Source organism: Petromyzon marinus, unplaced genomic scaffold (genome assembly GCF_048934315.1).
Source record: "Petromyzon marinus isolate PM22_M1 ecotype Great Lakes invasive population unplaced genomic scaffold, UKy_Petmar_22M1.pri1.0 PM_Scaffold_34, whole genome shotgun sequence".
Taxonomy (NCBI): Eukaryota; Metazoa; Chordata; class Hyperoartia; order Petromyzontiformes; family Petromyzontidae; genus Petromyzon; species Petromyzon marinus.
In genome coordinates, this window is record NW_027423324.1 from 196,760 (window position 1) to 216,889 (window position 20,130).

Here is a 20,130-nt window from a genome sequence, read left to right on the forward strand (position 1 = left end):
TATGTAGCATTCTTTTCCAGCACCACAAATGCTCTGATCCTCTTTCTCTCACTCAATCTCGGCGTCCACAACTCCCATCCATATACGACGACAGGGAATACCAGAACTTTGACAAGTCTCTTCTTGGTGCTTATGGTAATGCCCTTGTCTCTCCTTATCTTATTGAGCTGTGACATGGCTATTCTCCTGAGAACTGACCGCCTACTGATCTCGTGGCTACATTCTCCGTCTTCAGCAGTCAAGGAACACAGGAAGACAACGTTCTTCGCAACTTTGATTGATGCATTTTCCAGACAAAAGAGTTTAGTGGTTCTGTCGCCATCATCTTAATCCTTTGGAGATTGAGCCACAGCCCAGCCTTCCCACTAGCTTCTTTAACATTTACCAACAGGGTCATAATTTCAGCTTTGCTATTGATAGTGGGGTGGTATCATCAGCATCTCTTAAGTTGTTTATTCTTCTGCTTCTAATCTTCACGCCTGTTTCGATGCAATCCAGGCCTGCCTCTCGCATAATACGCTCACTGTATAAATTGAATAGGTAGGGACACAGTATACAGTCCAGTCTTACTCCTTTCGCAATGTCAAATTCTCGTAGAATGGGCGATGCTCTTTGGTTGGCATATATATTAAGTAACACAGTGGGCCATACCTGGTTAAAAATAGTTTAAAATTAGCTTAAATTAACCTTTCTACAATTGACGTTGAAGATGATAATGCATAAGCCATTTCTGTCTATCTGTCTGTAACACGACGACCCTTGTAAATATGATCCTGCAGGAACGAAGCTTCAGCAAAATGATATGTTGCTATTAGGGGCTTACCGAATTGGGGAAACAATTTAAATTTTGATTTAAAGCTTTCGTGACTGCAGTAATCCATATTCTTAGCTATTTCGGTAAAGTCACGTTGAAGTGAAACAATAAAATAATAAAATTTGTAAAACAATAAAAAAAATTCTCACGTTTCGACCATAACGCAAACGGTCATCAGGCGTTATGGTCGAAACGTCGTGAGATTTTTTATTGTTTTATATATATTTTATTATTTCATTGTTTCGCTTCAACGTGACTTTACCGAAAGAGCTAAGAATATGAAACAATTTAAGTTATAAAAGTGGTGAACAAACGTTGAAGATACACGCCAGAGCAATAAAAAAGTATTAATTGAAAAATTTCAAATAGTGATTTGTCCTGGAAGATACCAGTACAGGATCCGTATTGCTGATTAAACACTTTCAAAGACAAACGTAAGTCGATAAGCTTTAAACAATCTACCTATTTGCGTGTGCACAATATTACTTCAATTCAGGACGTTGTAGGCTTCCGCGACAAATATATTGTTAAGCTGTTGTGGGCTAGATCGCACAGACGTTTCATAAACAAAGGTGGGAGGGAGGAGAGGGAGGAGAGGGAGGGCGTTCCGGAGGGGCCCTGCAGAAGGAGCAGCGGCCGCATCTGAAAGCGCTGCACGATGCGGTTTTACCTCCATTCCGCACCTCCAGTTAACACGGTTGGCAATGCACGGTGCAAAATAAGTTCCACATACGTGCATACATACGACTGTCTTTGTTCGATGGTGAGGTCTTCATCCCAGCCTCTCTACAAGAGCAAATTGGGAGCAGTCGCGAGGGCAAAGAACCGCCGTGCACATCGCCCATTTGACCCCTCCTGCCCCCCCACCCCAGCAAGCTATTCACCTCACTGACCCAGGTGGCCACTAAGCATCCGTAAGTGTGGCAGGAACGCATTGCGGTAGGCTCCAGCTACAGATGCCCGAAGTGGGTAAAAGAGAATCGCTCGCTTTGTTACCCATCTGAGAGAGTCACCGCTCCCGTGTCGCTGCAGCTTTCTCATCTTGACCACCGATGGCGGCCATCCCAGATCTGAGTCTTGCTTTGGTTCTTCGTGAAGTCTTTCGTGAAGACTTGTAGTCGTGTTTTGCGTTTTTATCCTTGCGCCGTTGTGCTACAGAGTCGAGAAGAAACTGGGTCCCAGTCTGTCAGTTGCTCATTGTGAAAGAGTCGTGAATTGGTTGTCAATGTTGAGGACTTGTTTTTTTATATTATAGCTTGGGCGTTGTAGGAGACCTCTTGTTGGACAATCGTTTAAGCTGGTTGTGATAAATTAGCAATGGTCTGTATCAAACTCCAGGCTACAGACGCTCTGCGATTTGACAGAGTTTTCCATCAAGAGTTAATAAGTATGCAGTCAACGGTATTTCTCTATTTAGCTATCGCTTGACATACCGGTAAGTGAATGTTGTGGCTCTGGAGCCACCTGCCACCTATTCTGTGCACATAACATAATAAAATAAAAATTCAAATCTTGATTTGAAGCTTTTGTGACTGCAGGAATCCATATTTTTGGTTATTTCGTTAAAGTCACGTAGGTAGAAAAAATATAATAGATCACGACTTTTTGATCGCAACACAATCGAAACATCGTGATATATAATTTTTTTTACCTACGTGACTTTACCGAAAGAACCAAAGAGTATTATTTTGTATTTTACCAGGTCAGGCTCCACTAAGCTATGTAGCTCTTATTTTACATAAGTGACTTGGCCATAAATGATAGCTCAACAAAGGGGCTCATCACTTGGGAATTTATAGCAGCCAGTTATCTAAACGTGTGATGTTGATTTGCATGTGGAGGTACCCGGAGAAAAATCGAAGCGACCACGGAGATTGGAGGGACGCAAACTCCAAATATACAGCAGCAGGTGTCGGGGTCAAGATTCAACCTTCGACGAAGATAACATCTCGCCACCGTGGCCCTCCTTAAAAATATATAAATATTCATTTATTTCCCCACAAAGTAGTTATCATTTAGTCAACCATTTGAAGGATGATGACTGAGTTCCCCTCCCCAAGCAAGGATTTAAACTCGGGTGCCAAGCTGCCTGAGCTAGTTTGAGATTTTACAGTGCATCTGAGTCAACATTGGGAGAGAGAAAAAAAACATTTGTTATGGTTAAGATTAATAGTATCATGCATTGTTGCGATTCAAGGATTGTGATTTTATTCTGGAATCTATTTTCTTTACATTGTTGTGAATGAAGCGGCCTCTAGTATTTTCGGAGAAAAATGAGCTGAATACATAGAACACAGGCATGCAGGTATACAATTGATTCTTGTTTACACACATAATATGAATGTTTTGTGATGTTCAGACATTAATCGATGCACCACTATAATTGTTACAAACTAAAACCACAACGTGTGTAGTTTATTTACATCGAGTGAATGGTTAATATGAATTTATATATGCAGACGTTTCATTACATCTCAAGCTTTGTGGCATTACCTTGATAAGTTACTGTCAAATTGTAAACCATCTCATGACGATCAGCTGTGGTTGTTTCCAGAAAACAGCGGTACATTCCACTCGCGTTCGCTGGGACTGAAATCAGAGTGATGGAGCCATTTCCACTGCTCAGGTTCCCAGAGAAAACCACGTAGCAGAGAAGTGGGTTGCAGGATGTGATAGATTGAATGTTACAATATAATATCTGTGGAACAAGATATATTACACGTTCAGCAATTTGTTTTAATTGTTGCACATTAGTGTTTGTATATTTATACCAGTTGGCTGACATTGCACTCTCCAACAAACTATGCAGATGAACTCTATTGAAAATCTGCTGTTATATTTATATTGAACCAGTTAAAACGTATTATGGAAATTATTTTCGAATTACGTCAAACAATATATTTCATCCGTATATTTTTTAAGGATTGGGGTTAAAATCGAAAACCTACATTTTTTAGATTTGCACAACTATATTAGTTTCCACATGTATTATTATTTAACGCTTCTAAAACATTGGTAGAATTTGAATGTATCTTCTTTTACATAGCGCATCTCACAGCAAAATAAATCCCTTTGCGTTAACAGAAGGATTTTGACTGAAACCCAAAATGGGGGACCCGGTAGCGAATTGCAGAACTCTGAGCACTGGGGGATGTTTGATCTCAATTGACGTTGTCCACTAAGAACCCCTAGCAGCCCGCATCTTGCACAAGCTGGAGACAACAAAGAAGCTATTCGGGCAGTCCAGCAAACAGCGGTTTTCAATCGGGAATCCTAGAGGTTATAGTAGCGCATGACACAGAATCTCTACACCGCTACTATTTCAAAGGGGCATATCAGGCTATATTTCTGAACTGGTAGAAAGCTGAGCTAATTACAAGAGACAATCACTCCTCTAATCTACCATTGACATTAAGGGCGATGCCAAAGCTTCGCACGAAAGATTAACATTTTATTTTATAGCCAGCAACATTAAAAACAAAATCAGAACATTTATTTAGTCTGTATGAATCCGTTGCGCTATTGGAGCTCTTCTTCACAGATGTCCATCCGTTACAACAACAACAACAACCAAACACAGCTGCAGCTGATTGACAACTAATTTCTTGTCGGTGTGTTTTAGTTTGTTTCCCCCCTGTACGTCCAGTTAGTGTGGTTGGCTATGTACGGTGCCAAAGAAGTTCAACACACATACATGGTATACTATACACTACCCTACACTACACCAGTATACACTACACAACGATACACTACACTACTATACACTACACTACTATACACTACACTACTATACACTATACTACTATACACTACACTACTATACACTACTATACACTACACTACTATACACTACACTACTATACACTACACTACTGTATACTACACTACTATACACTACACTACTGTATACTACACTACTTTACATTACACTATACACTACACTACTATACACTACACTACTATATACTACAATATACACTACACTACTATACACTACACTACTATATACTACACTATACACTACACTACTATACACTACACTACTATACACTACACACATACAGATAACCGCACCCATCACTGTCCCCCCACCAGCCCTGGCAAACAGGAGGTAGCTGATATTTAGTCTCACAAGAAGTAACACTGCCTCGCTATCATTGAGGCCAAAGGAAGTTGGAGGTCAACCCATTTTGATGTCCGTACCACCAGTTGCTGCCGAAGAGCCACAGAGTTTGTGTTAAGATTGCTGACGGACCCCCATCTCTGAATGGGGTCTCTGGACAGCTTAAACAAGTGGTTCTTAACCTGGGGAGCATGCACCCCATCTCTAGAATGGGGTCTCTGGACAGCTTAGACTAGTGGTTCTTAACCTGGGGAGCATGCACCCCATGTGGGTGTGAGATGCCCTTTCTAGGATTGTGAGACATGGCCAGATTGTTTTCGAAGGTAAATCATTGACAGACAAATTAGGCACGGGCACGTAATTACAACTAATTTGTTTCGTCAAACCTATGTATTTATGAACATGTAACATGTTTAACGATTGAGAAGCAGGGGTGCAGTAAAGGTTAAGAAGCACGGGCTTAGACTAACGAGAGAGATCTCTAAAAGGAACTTCGACCTAAGACCGTTTACTTGTAATGTATTTCTTAACATTATTTTAAATACGGCACATTCTGTACGAGTGATATTCACACTGTGTGTAGCAATACAGACGGATATTGCATTGGGCTGATAATCCCTAAAATGTGCTAAATCGGTAATACCATGTGTAATCAGGGATAATACAATACTCACCGTTGTGTTAGACTGTCCATATCTCCATCGCACTCGGTATATTGTGGACGATGTTGAACAGTTAAGGAGCACATCTTCGCCTTCAACAGCCGCCATGTGCTGAATGGGGCTTTTTGCTACATAAAGAAAGATGTGCAAAACGAATGCAGAGACCACCATCATTGAACTTTAATAGCTGGATATGAGCAGCCTGGAAGCATCAAAAAACCATGCCATCTCCACACATACACGGATACCTTTTCAAAAACTCATCTCTGGGAAATGAATTGAGTACAACCCTCCGTATGCGCAAGCTTATGGAAATTTATAGTTTCGCATATTCGCAAGTTACTAAATGCATACTAATTCCCTATTCACGAACCTGCTAAACTTCAGTATTCGAGAGTTCTATGAAAGTCCCGACAGACCGCAGAGTTTTACTACAATTTAAAGCTTCCGTGACTGCAGTGATTCATATTCTTGGTTCTTTCGCTAAAGTCACTTAGAAGGGAAATTATATAATAAATAAAATAAAACATAATAAAATAATATAGTTTAACTTCATTTGAAACGGTCCGCTGTGAAGATGAGGCGAGCCCTCTCTGGGCCACCCGCTGTGTCCTGAACTCGCTATTGTGCATTTGTTACTTTACATACTTACAGTTTACTCGGTTATTGATTTTATGAATCATTGTCAAATCAAAATAATCATCGTTAAAGGTAATTAAAAAATGTGTTGTGCGGTTTATTATTTATTTTAGCCATTGTTATTAAACTTTTCCAATTTCTCACTCAATGTTCACTTGTATCAGGAGCATTCCCCCCATTTCCCCCCAAATGGAACAAATGTTTCTGGATTCGCAAAATTCTGAATTTTGAGCAATTTTCAAGAACTATCACGCTCGCGGATCGAGAGAAGGTTTACTGACAAACATTACTCTGGGTGGCAGAGTGGGTGGAGAAGTGCTGCCCCCTATTGTGAGGGTGAGATGTTCTTTCAAGGGGGATTTTTGCGGTAGCTGTGAGGTTGCGTATCTCGTGATATTATGTTGATAACATAATTGGGGGAAACGATTGAAGACATAAAAGGGTCACGCGCGGTTGAGGAGGCCGTCACTGCCAATGCCGTTGATGCCACTGTCAGTCCCAGTGTTCGCCGAGTACTCATTACACACACTGCGCTTGCCACAAATGAACCACAATACCTTGCTGATCTCGTCAAGGAGCATAAACTATCACGCAAACTCCGTCATCCTCGCAGTGGCAGCTTTTGGCTCTCCATCGAACAAAGATGGTCACCACATCATGCACTTTCAGATGTGCTTCTGGGGCCGTCAGGAATGCTCTTCCTTCCGATATTGGTTAGCTACTGGAGCTGTGCACTTTGACATGATTTATATTCACAACTCATTTCTTCTTAACTGATTTTTGCATTTCGTTTGTTCTTCCCCCTCACCTCCGATTGGGACGGTTGACTACATAAGGTGCGAAATAGGTGCAACATACATACACACGTACATACAACAACTCTACCACCACTCTTAACTCGGCTTATTTTAATCACAAACCTATTGATATGAATAATGCTGTATCATTAATCTACAGCGGACACGAATAACGCTATTACTGAACGGAACTTATTAGGTGTGTGTAGCTTATTTCTAACTCACAACCCATGCCCCACATCAAAATGCGCGTGGTTGCTATGAGTGACACGGACGACACAACTTCTGCCTATCGCACAAAATGATCGAGCCGCTATGCAAGCCTCGTGGTCTCACCGCGGACTATGGAGCCTGACATGTGTTTTTAGATATGATTTTAACAGGTAAGGCCAACCACATGCACATTTCAAATATACAGCAGGCGTCAGGGTCTCAATCGAACGGACGACCTCCTGCATTCCAGGCGAGGTAGTTAACATCTCCTTGGAGTTTGGGGGTGTGGGTGCTGATTGCATGGTTTGCTTCGGGCGCCAGTTGCTGGTAGCTAGTCTAGGGCTGTCCCTGAGAGAGAGACAAGCAAACTCCAATTATATAGCAGCCATCAGTGTCGGGATCGAACCCACGACAACCCTGCATACCAGACGAGGCAGTTAACATATCCTAGCCACAGTGGTATGGGTGCGACCTGTGCCGTATTAACCTCGTGGGGGGCCCTAAAAAAACCGTAAATATTAAAACACAAATGTTTTACTTGCATAGTAAAGTAATTGTATTTGCAATACAGCCAGATAATACAACAAATCGCTAACCTTAAACACCCAGTCGTTCATAAAAGTTGAAGGCAGTATAGTACTATAGTAATAGAGCAAGTGTAGAATCACTGAACTGGAATTGAATGCTTGAAAGCATTTAGCGCGGAGCATACGTAGCAGCTTTTACTACTAGGATAATCCGGCCCTGGGCGCGACCATTACGATCGCAATTTTAAACAACCGAAGGAGCGCACATTGGAGAGCACACACGCACGCTGAATTCTGTTGTTTACCAACGTTCCACTCCATCTTTCTTACCTGAGTTCATCACGTGCACTGCCACCACCATTACCGTTACGATGAAGGCGGATTCGCGGTGGTTCATGGTTGGGAGCTCCTAGGGCGGGTAACAAGAGACAGGGATGAGGACAGGGCAAGGTAGGAGCAAGCACAACACAAAGGGTCCCGTTGTGACCAGTTATATTCACTTTACACTACAATACACTACACTACTATACACTACACTTTACACTACATACTGCACTCTATATACTGCACTACTTTACACAACACACTACACTATTATACACTACGTGATTATACACTCCACTACAGCACTGTACTACATTGAAAACTAATTATGTTTTCTTGTTACGTGCATATTTTCTCGTTATTTACGTATTACCTTTTTTTGATAAGTAGTGGGGTTTTATTTTCGTCTTTTTGCACGGAACTGGATAATAGATGTGCAGCATTGTGGGATGCAATTGCATGAATGAAGCTATTTGAATTTTTTTTTTATTATTACGGTGAGAAATAAGTTCAACATATATACAAATAAGCATAGCATGAAACAGTCGGTGCTGGCGTTGCATTGTGTTCTTGTCTCCAGGGACTGGTGCAGGAGAACGACATTGCTCTGCATGACCGCTGCCCGCGTGTCTGTTCCTCTAGCGCAGTGGTTCTCAGAGGTGCGGTCCCCTGACCCAGGAGTGGCTGTGATGTGTAGCCCGGTGTGAGCTCACCTGGCCATCACAAATGATAGCAGTTCACCCTAAGTGGCTTGCCATGTGGACATTTATAGACGCCAAATAATCTATATGGCATGTTGATTCTAAATTTGGAAGGAAAAACCGGAGGACCCCGGAGACAGAAAGAGAGGAAGAGAGAGATGCAAACCCTAAATATATGTAGTGACATATAATGGGTCACTACAGCACCGAGTGCCAGTTACTGATAGAGAGGGGAACTGGGAGTGAAGTAGCCCTCTCTGCCAGCAGGATATCCAATGTCATGGAAAGGGTCCCTAGGGGGCATAGTTCTGGTGACTGGCAGAGAGAGGGCATCTGAAGACGTAGCAGCCCTGTTGAGTGGCAAGGGCACGTGCTAGGCCAGGGTAAGGGAAGTGGGCCAAAGGTGTATGGCCCAGAACCTTCTGGTAGGTTCCAGAAGGGGGTGTGGCCGAGGGTGGAGCCAGGCCACGCTGGGAGGTATAAAAGGGAGGTCCTGAGGCTGCATCGGCGCAGTCTGCTGGAATGGAACCCGCCGTGCTACGTCTTCCCCTGAGTCTTCGGTCTTCGTGCTCAGCATCGTGGGTCAGGCAGTGTGCCGACTGACCTGACCCGTTTATGTAGTTATCCCGTGGTGGTTACCGGTTGTTATGTAGTTATCCCGTGGTGGTAACCGGTTATGTAGTTACCCCGTTGTGTTTGTAGAATAAACGTGTTGCCTCCTGAGTTAGTGTGTCTCTCAGTAAACCCACTACATATACAATGGGCATCGTTAGTCGGGATAGAACCCACGACCTCCTGCATACCAGGCAAGGGGGATAACATCTCGTCACTGCGGCGCCCCACGTTCACTGCACATCAGCAAAAAGCCACGCTTTGAAAAACACTTTCAATGGAAGTGTAGCCGGGTATGAGCTCACCTGTCATTAATGACACGTATAAGTGTGCACTCTGCTCATAGCTAGGGGTAGGCAGGTGTTTATTATTATTTAAGTGAATGCCAACGGTGATCAGCGATTGGACAACGAGCCGTCCACGTGCAAAGCAGAGTACGAGACACGTCCCCAATTTAGATTTGCGCGGACTTCGTGCTGGTGAACTGCACATTTGACATTAGCTCAGGCCCGGATGAATGTTCTTGTAGGCCCTAGAAACTTCTGTTTCATAGGCCTTCAGTGATAACTTTCTACACTTGGTACTGCTGCTGCCCATGTTAATACCGCCACTGTCACGTCACTCCATTAGCTTCACACGTACTTCGTCCAGCCGCAGCTGGACAAGATGTCGTTACTGCTGACAGGTTAATTATTTAGTCTGTGCCCTCATTGCAGATAGGAAATATCCCTTCTGAAGACGACTTTTGAAAAAAGTTTTGCCGTTTCACAACCACCACCACCACAAACCACTGGTGGCTCAGCTGATGTGGAGTTGCCACTACTTCTCCGGAAGACAGAACACAACGCAGAGTACATCGAATCATCGTCTCAGAACTTTATTAGTTTTATTGTTGTTACTGCTGTCTATTTAGCCGACCTGTCCCCCCTCGCAAGGATTCACGAAAACGGAACGAGAGGGTACAGCAGGGCAGACAGGCTACAGATGCAAACGCAGGTTCAGAGTCAGAATCTTTTTTTTACACTGCAGGAGGAAAACCGATGAGCCATGAAGCTCTTTTTGTCACAGGTGTCCATAAGGAAATGTTTAGACCCTTTTGTTTCAGACATGATTAATAATTTAACACTATAGGATTTGAAGTTTTCGTGACTGCAAGGATCCATACTCTTTGGTTCTCTCGGTAAAGTCACGTAGGTGGAAAAATAAAATAAATAAATAACAAATCAATATTTTTTCACTTACGTGACTTTACCGAAATAACCAAAGAGTATTATATTCAGGAATAATAAAAAAAATAAATGAGGTAAATTACCCTCATAAAACTACATGACCCTAAGAGCTAAATCCCCCCCCCCCCCCCCATAAAAATATCATTATAGTTGTGTACAAACGCAGCTATAAGGATGTTCCGGTAATATTAATCCTGTTATATTGCTGGTATTTACAAAGATAAGTGAATGCGTTTTGTCACGAGGGGTAGAGAGGTTGAGTGGTTAGCAGAAATGTTTGGCGCCACGGTGATGAGATGTTAACTACCTCGCTTGGTATGCAGGGGATTGTGAGCTTGATCCCGACCCTAACGCCTGCCATATATTTGGAGTGTGCGTATCTCTCTCCCCGTGGTCACGTAGATTTTTCTCCGGGTCCTCAGGTTTTGTCTCTACACATTAAGAGTCGATGTGCGTTTAGAGTATTTGGATATTGCTATGAATGTCCACGTGATAAGCCACTTTGTTGAACCGTAATTTGTGATGGCCAGGTCGCTTCTGAAAAATAACTACATAGCTCAGTGGACTTTACCTGGCATAATAAAGAACAGTAGTCATTGTTTACATCGGCTAACTGGTGCGCCTGCCATACAAGTTTGAGAACAATTCCTCTAATGCATTGCAAGCAACATTGAGTTGTTGGTGTTCACTTCCCAACAACATTTGCTGGCCTATAGTCAATCGACATCAAGAACAACAATTTGACTTATCATCAACGTCCACAACGTCAACACATCGATATCAAGAACAATTAACATGAAACAAAATGTCGACATCATCAACAGTATAACGTCAACAAAGATCGTTAACAATAATACATCAAAGATAGAATAGCAATAATGTAACGGAAACAATACAATTACAATATAACACCACCATCATTAACATATCAACAACAATCAATATAAATGAAGACAATCTGTATGTATGTCTCAAAAAAACGTCCATAGTACTTCCCGACAAGGTGGAAAGCTGAAATTTGGTACATAGGTCACTTATAGGACACAGACAACAGGAGATAAATCTTAAAATCCGAGATTTATCATTTTACGGCCCCCAAATTTCGATTTTAAGTGCCCCATGAACATGTTTGTGCATGTCATTCACAAACCGTTCAAAATATAAGATTGCGTTTATTTCCCTTTGATAGAGCGTTAAACAGCAAATACAATTAAAGTGAGAGCCATTATTTTATTATTTTTGAGATATTTCGGTTTCAAGCGGTTTTGAATGAAAAAAACATTTTATGCTGTCGAAATCTGAATAATTCGAAAACTTAGAGTATTAAGTTCATTATTTTTGCTCTTTCTTCTAAAATAAGTAATAGTCAAAAACTTTTTTTTTAAAAACACGCTTTAATGAAATGTACCGTACGAGTAATGGCAGAACTCCACGATTCCAGGAAGTGGCCCCGAAGCTTGCACCGTAAGGAGGCCGTGGTGATTTACAGCCAACGTCAGTTGAGCGTGGACAATTAGACCGAAGCCGAAACACAACATGTAAAAAAGAATGTTTAAAAATATATAATTATTATGATTTTTCATGATAGAATATAGTATTGTCATCAGTATGACCTAAGTATACCAAGTTTGCAGTCGATACCACATTGGAAAGTGGGTAAAAATTTAGGATACAACAGAGTGAGTTAATAAAAAGCGTGTAAAATAATAATAATAATAGCGTGTAAAATAATAATTGCAGTTTCCGATGGGTACGGCTTTAAACATCGGAAGTTTAATTAAAGTTGTCAATTTTTTTGCAGAATTTTTTTGGTACTTGTTCGTGTTTGGTTGTAGATAAAAGTTGTAAAAAAACGATCATAATTATTATGTTTATTTAAATATTTTGCCTGGCGAAGACAGATTTATAATCTAGTAATATAACATATCAACATCAAAACACATGACGTAACATTAAAACCAACAACATTCTGACATAACAATACCAACGTTAACATCAACACTATTCATTCTCACCAATATCGACAACGCCACGACGTGTAAATATGAGTTCGACTCCAGGCCACGGATAGCATAGATGCTGAATTTAGATCTGAAAAAGTGATGGCTCCCTCATCTCCCCTCCATTTAACCACCAACTCGCATTGACCAGCGTGGCGAAGTTTGTTGTAGCAAATACACTCCGCATATACAAAATACTACCAACCTCCATAGAGCATATACAGAGGCAAACACAACAGCAAAGATAAAGATCTCCCGTGTAGCCTCTAACAATGTTGGGGCAAGTGCAGTTACTAGCGAGCACCAATGAAGGGCAGCACAGAACACAAAGGGGGAGGTGTATGGCCAACACCTTGCCGCCTTTGTCTCCCCAATGCTGATATTTTTGCTTCACAGCAGGAGCTCATTAAAGGCTGAGTCAAGGTGGGGGAGGCCCAGAACTGGTCCAGATAATATTCACTGATGGTGGCCGTGAGCGGGACTTGAACTCGGGTCGCCGAGTTTGTAGGTCCGCACACTAATCGTTAAACTACCACTCCCCGTACATAGGAGCACACAGACATTGCTATGCACACACGCAGCTTGTGTTAGTACATCCACATTACACAAAAAGACATCCCCCTTAAAGCTTTGAACAAACTGTTGGGGCAAGTGCTCGTAGCGAGTAACGCCTACGAAGGGGATGGGTAGCTAACACCGCACTAGTTACACAAACAAAGTGCTTACCACAAATGAACCACAATACCTCGCTGATCTCGTCAAGGAGCATAAAACATCAAGCGAACTCAAGTCATCATCGCAGTAGCAGATTTTGGATAGCAATCGAACTAAGATGGTCACCGCATCGCACGCTTTCAAATTATATTTTAAATACACGACACTATACTACACCAATATACACGACGCTATACACTACACTATATACTACACTTTTGGCTAGCCATCGAATAGAGAGAGGTCACCGCATCGCGCTTCTGCAGCCGTCTGGAGCGCTCTTCCTTGCGATATTCGGAAGCCACTGGAGCTATGCAGTTTTAAATCATAGAGATTGACAACTCATTGCTTTAGAACTGCTTTTTGTGTTTAGTTTGTTGTCCTTCCCCTGCACCACCGATGAGCACAGTTGGCTACGTACGGTGCCAAAGAAGTTCAACACACGTACATAAAACATACAACATACACACATACACACAGACAACATACATACACACAGACAACATACACACATACAACACACATACAACATACACACAACATACATACGGATGCGTAGCTCTCGTTTTGTCTGCGCTCGCGTCTTGGTCCAAGCTGCAGCTCCCTCGCGATAGCCGCTGTGAGCAATGGGCGTGCGGTCGAGCCAGATGCGTCACTCGGTCGGTGAGAAATTCCATTTCCTCTCTGGGAAAAATCGCCGTGTTGTTATTTACCACAGCCACGAGCAGGGCTGTGTGTGAGCGAGTGTGTGTGTGCGTGTGTTTCGGGGTCAGCAGTAGTGTAGTGGTTAGCGTGCTCTGCTCCGACCCCGACTACCACAGTTCGATTTCCGTTCACGACCACCACCCAGTGAAGATTTTTTTTAACGGGTCCTGTGCCTCCCCTAAATCGACTCAGCCTTAAACTAATATCTGGAGTGGTGTGTAAACATCGCCACGAGGGAAACAAAGCCGGCCTTCATAAGGTAGCCACGTCGGTTCTAAAAAAATAGCTATATAGCTCAGTGGGCTTTACCTGGTAAATAGTTTAGTTGAGCAATGGTTGTGAGCGCAGTGGCTGTCAGGGCTGCACTCTTACCTGGTGAGCTAAACCCAGAAGCCTCAAGCCACGTGCGCGAGATCGAACCCAGGCAATGGCCGTGGCCGGTCATGCGTGCACAGAGATGGGTTTGGAGCCACATTTCTCTCCTGATAACATAATAAAAGGCAAATCTTCCCATTCAAAACACGAGACTATGCTCATAAGTAATAGCCAATGCACTAGCTCGTTGTCTCTTAACTGAGACACGGGCAGTCCTCCATTTACGAATGGGTCCCGTTCCTGAGAGCGATTCGTAAGTCGAATGGTTCGTCAGTCGGAACACAACAATGCACTGTATTTAAATGCACATATTGTCAGTGTTCTACAATTAGTTACGGTTCAACAAGAAAAAAGGGAAGCATTGTAAAACTCATAAATAAGAATAAATATTGTACATTTACACGTAATAAGTAACATGGAATATAATAAGTAAAATATATGTTCACCTCCGATTAACACGGTTCGCTACATATGGTGGGAAATAAGTTGGCTTGCTTGTCGGAAGGGGCGTACCGAGTCCCCACAATTGTACGCACGCACACACAACAACAACAACCGCCATTCGCCACGAAGTGGCGGTGACGTCACCACGACGCTTGTGCCAGGCTATGTGCACCTTGAGGCCACATGAAATATCGAAGGCCCGCTGGTAGGAGGTCACGGGGCAGACCCAGGTGCCACGGGTCGACTGACTGAGATGACTGGCTGGTGCACCACCTGTGCCCCCTACTGTGCCAACTTGCTGAGCTTTAGCCACTCGGCGCTCCGCTCGTTGTTGTGAGCATCGATCCTCCACCCTCCGTTGTTGTTGGAGGGCGACTGCCTCCAACTGCCCAATAGCGTCCTTCACGAGCCTATTCCACAGAGGCCGATCTTGACACCGCTGGTACCAGTCATCGGCAAGTCCACTCAGCTCCACGTCCTCCTGTACCACATCACTCCATCTCTTCTCTAGCCCGTGCCACGCCCGTTTAGCCCCCTCGATCCGGCCGAACAAAAGCTGTTTGGGCATGCGGTGGCTGGGCATTCGGGCTACATGACCCAGCCAACGCAGCCTTGCCTGCCGGAGGAGCTCACCGATGAAACATTGCCCAGATCTTTCAAGGATTTGTGAGCTCCTCACACAATCCAGCCTGGTTAAACCCAGGTTGGATCGTAAGCAGGCCAGCCTAAATGTTTCCAACTGGCGAAGATGCTCCATTAAGGGGGTCCACGTTTCACAAGCATAGAGAAGGGAGGAAATGACCGTGGCCGAGAAGACCTGAAGCTTAGTGCGGAGCGACAGACCAGGTAGCTTCCACACAGCGTTACGCAACCGATGAAAATATATTGCCGCTCGACTGATTCGGAGTGAGACCTCTGCTGTTAAACTGGAGCCGGTCATAAGCACACTGCCCAGGAATGGGAAACTCTCCACTCTCTCCACAACTGCCCCATCACCGATTGGGAGTTGTGGGGGTGGAGTGCCCGATTGTTCAAAATACCCAGGCAGGTGCTTAGTTTTGGTGGGGCTGATGGTAAGGCCCCATCTCTTAGTGGCACGCTCCAGTCTCAGCAGCAGCGTCTCCAACTGCTCCTCTGAATGAGCAGCTATTACCAAATCATTGGCATACATAGCGTGGTTGAGCAATAGGGAGCCATCCCTTGACCGCACCCGGGCATCGATCAGCCTCCCATTATATCTGTACCAAATTGAGATTCCCCCGGTACAGCTATTGAAGGCTTCACGAACTACGTGGTCAAAATAGATGTTAAATAATGTGGCAGTCAGAGGACATCCCTGTCGCACCCCACGATGTACAGGGAATGGCTCTGACTCCTGGCCTGTAGTTTTACCTGGGCCCGCTCACCATAATGAAGGTCCTTAATTATCGTGAGCAGAGGGTCAGCGACTCCAAAATCACGAAGAACAACCCAGAGCCCAGGCCTACTGATAGTATCATAGGCCTTGACCAGGTCAATAAAGCAGAGATGTAGGTCATGTTGGAATTCCCTACACCTCTGCTGTAGCAGACGGACAGAAAACATGGCATCTGTGCAGGACCGCCCTTTCCTGAAACCGCATTGTGGCTCCGTAAGCCTGGCAAGGCGATGTTGAATAATCCTTGCCAGGACCTTTCCCAGCACACTGAGGAGTGAGATGCCTCTGTAGTTGTTACAGTCTGTGCGGTCCCCCTTCTTAAAGAGGGGGACCACCAGGGCATCTTTCCAATCCTGCGGAACCTGTCCAGTGGTCCAGACTGTTGTTATGATGTCATATAGGGCAGTCTGTGCACAAACGCCACCCTCCCTCAGCATTTCGCTTGGGAGATCACCTCTGCCCGCTGCCTTTCTTGGTCTCAAACTCCGGATCGCCTTCAGTACTTCCTCAACAGGGGGTGACTTCTTCCAATATTTGAGGTACCGCAGCCTCAGCAGGGTCATCCTCACTTTGTGCCATGATGTTTTCCTGACTGAGGGATTTTCCCTCCCCCAGGACCTCACAGAAATGCTCAGCAAATCTGCAAACCTGTTCCTGGGGGTCGGAGATTGGATCACCGTGTTTTCCCCTAATGATGGTAATAGGTGTGGCGCTGCAGGTTACTTTTTTGACGGAGTTAAATAGAGTTTTGTGATCGCGGGCCATTGAGGCAACCCGCGACCACCACCCATCCTTCCAGCGCCTCACGGCTCTCCAAACCTCCGAGCGAAGGCTGCGGTAAGCCTCCCCATTCTCCGACGTGGGATTCTGTAGCCGATGACAGTGGGCCTGTCGCTTTTTCTCAACCATCCTGAACACCTCCTATGTCAGCCAGGGTCTCTGGGGAGGTCTGGATCGCGTACACAAAGCAGCCATTGCAGCTGCATGAGTCACAGTCCTAAACCTTGCCCATTTACCCTCGACATCAGGAGGAGTGAGGGACGATGCCAACCCCAGCCGCAAGCGATGATGAAATTATCGCTTGCAACTTTCATAAGATAACTGAGACCAGGCCACTTTAGGTTGGAATGGGGTCCTGGGTGTACACCCACCACCGGAGTGGAAGAATGGCAGGCGCATCTTACAGATGACTAGTCGACGGTCAGAGGGCAGGTCAGCTCCACGGTAGGTTCTGGTGTCAAGGACATGGGCTCGCATCCGCTGGTTCGTCACTATGTAGCCCAGCAGATGTTCTTGCTTGGACCCGGCATGCATCCATGATGTTGTGTGGATGCGCAGATGCCGGAACAGCGTGTTGGTAATTACAAGCCCATGGGCTGCACAAAAATCTAGCAGCCTCCTACAATTGTTATTGAGCTGATCTGGCCCATGCCCTCCAATCACCCCAGACCAGGTGCCAGCATCATGACCAACTCAGGCATTGAAGTCACCCAACAAGGTGACTCGAATCCCGAGGGGGCACTTTAGCCAGCACCTGTGACAGGAGGTCATAGAAGGCATCTGACTCATCGGCTTTGCCTGCATCCCTCCACGGATGTTCGTCTTCGGTGGGGGCATAAGTAACCACGACCACCACTCCTCGCCTCCGGTTGATGGGAAGGCGAGCCCAAAGTAGCCTGGGGCTTACAGCTTCCCACACCTCACCGCCACGCTCCCATGCCCCCTTAATTCTTTTGTTCAAAAGAAGAGCCACAGACACACACACACAGACATACACACACGCACAGAACGACAATGATCCCCTGTGTAGCCTTACAGACTGTTGGGGCAAGTACTGTTAGCGAGCAGCACTGTATACAGACACACACACAGATACAAAGACACACGCATACAGAGACAAAGATCACCTGTGTAGCCTGTGAGAGACTATTGGGGCAAGTGCTGTTAGCAAGCAGCACCTATGAAGGCCGGCACTGCACACGAGGGGGTGGCCATCACCACGCCCGGGCGCCTTTGATTCCACAGTGGCGATGTTTACACACCGCAGCAGGTGTACATTTGAGGCTGAGTCGACCTAGAGGATGCCCAGAGACCCATTCAGATGAATGTCAGTGGTGTTGGTCGTGACCGGGAATGTTGTGAGATTACTTTCCAACACAACGGTGTATTGAAGCAGAAATGCACTTACATTGTTTGTTCACATGCCAATTATATTAATTTGCTATGCCGGGTGGAGGGGTGTGTACGACACACATTTTACATACGCGGTCTGATCCAAAAAATCTACTTTGAATCAAGATTTTGGTCATGGCAGCCCACACCTTGATTCATATCAACATTTATCATTGGACTTCAACTCCTCGCTCACAGTCTGAGTCAGCTGGGCCCCACAGTGGCAAGATGTTCACTATCTCGCCTGCTATGCAGGAGGTCGTGGGTTCGATTCACACCCTGACTTCACAGTGGCTAAGATATGTTATATACCTCGCCTGGTATACAGGGTTGTGGGTTCGATCCCGATCCCAACCCTGACGCCTGTATATTTGGAGTTTGCGTGTCTCTCTCATCGTGGTCATGTGGATTTTTTTCTGGGTCGTCCTGTTTTTCCCTCCACATTTATAAAAATGCTTTTGAGTGTTTGGCTGCGATAAAATTCTACATGATGAGCTACTTTGTTGAGCAATCATTTGTGGCCAGATCGCTTCTGAAAAAGAGCTACATAGTTCAGTGGGGCTAACCTGGTAAAGTTAAAACAGCCACCTACCTTCTCTCTCTGTGTGTGTCGGTGGGACACTGAGCCAACCAGCGGCCCAGGTTATCAAAGCAGACAAATTGTGGTCAACAACTCGCAAGAGTTTGCTAGCTAAAAGGACACGATAATGATTATCATCAATGGGCAACCTTGGTTAATCCACTATTGGGATGATGAAGGCCCTCCACAACCCATTGTCAGCTTCTCAAACGACCTGGTACAGAGCATCACATTCAATCAGTAGTGCGCTCGTTGAAATGTTACCTTTGTAGAGAGGTGGATTTTCTACCAGAGTGGTCCAATCAGTAGGCAAGGGAGTGGATGACCGCACTGGGGAGCCTACTAAAGGCTGTATGGAAGCGATAAGGTGGCTTTAAAAATAAAAATCTTAATCCAGGCTTCCACTGAAAACCGCGAGCTCACAAATAAAGCGGAGTGGTCTGTGGCACACTGTACACCTTCAGATCGCTCGGAGACGTCATGGCTACCTGCTGCTTTACTCCCTGAGATGTAATTTATTTATTTTAAAGCGTTTGTAAAAAAATAAAGATAACATATATACAGCAATCCCTCGCAAATCCGTGGGAGGTTTAGTTCCTGGAAAAGGACGTGGGGGCCTCTGCGGTAATGCGTGTATGATGTTTAACGTCTTTCGCACCATACATGGCCCACTGTGCTAATCGGAGGTGCAGTATTAAGTCTATGGGCAGTTTTGATTTAAATCTTTCGTGACTACAGGGATTCATATTTTTGGTTCTTTCGGTGAAGTCACGTAGAAGGGAAACAATAAAATAATAAAAATATAAACCAATAAAATTCTCACGACGTTTCGATTGCAACACAAGCAATCATCATCAGGTGTGAAAACCACAGCTGTGGTTTCACACCTGATGATGATTGTTTTATATTTTTATTATTTTATTGTTTTATATTTTTATTATTTTATTGTTTTATATTTTTATTATTTATTGTTTTTCTATGGGCAGTGTTGATTCTATGGGAAGTGTTGAGTCTATGTGTAGTGTTAGCCTATGTGTAGTGAATCACTTTTGAGACACTAATAGTAGGAGGCAACACGCGTT

General features: G+C 44.4%; 1 long non-coding RNA gene across 1 annotated transcript; it reads right to left on the minus strand.

Annotated features, from left to right (window-relative positions):
* Positions 1-2,570: 2,570 nt before the first annotated feature.
* LOC116938258 (uncharacterized) lies at positions 2,571-13,905 on the minus strand. The gene is made up of 4 exons (XR_012940615.1): positions 12,055-13,905; positions 8,106-8,184; positions 5,612-5,727; positions 2,571-3,512 (listed from the first exon to the last, which is right to left on the minus strand). It is a non-coding gene; the product is annotated as an uncharacterized LOC116938258 (long non-coding RNA).
* Between the last annotated feature and the right edge of the window lie 6,225 nt (positions 13,906-20,130).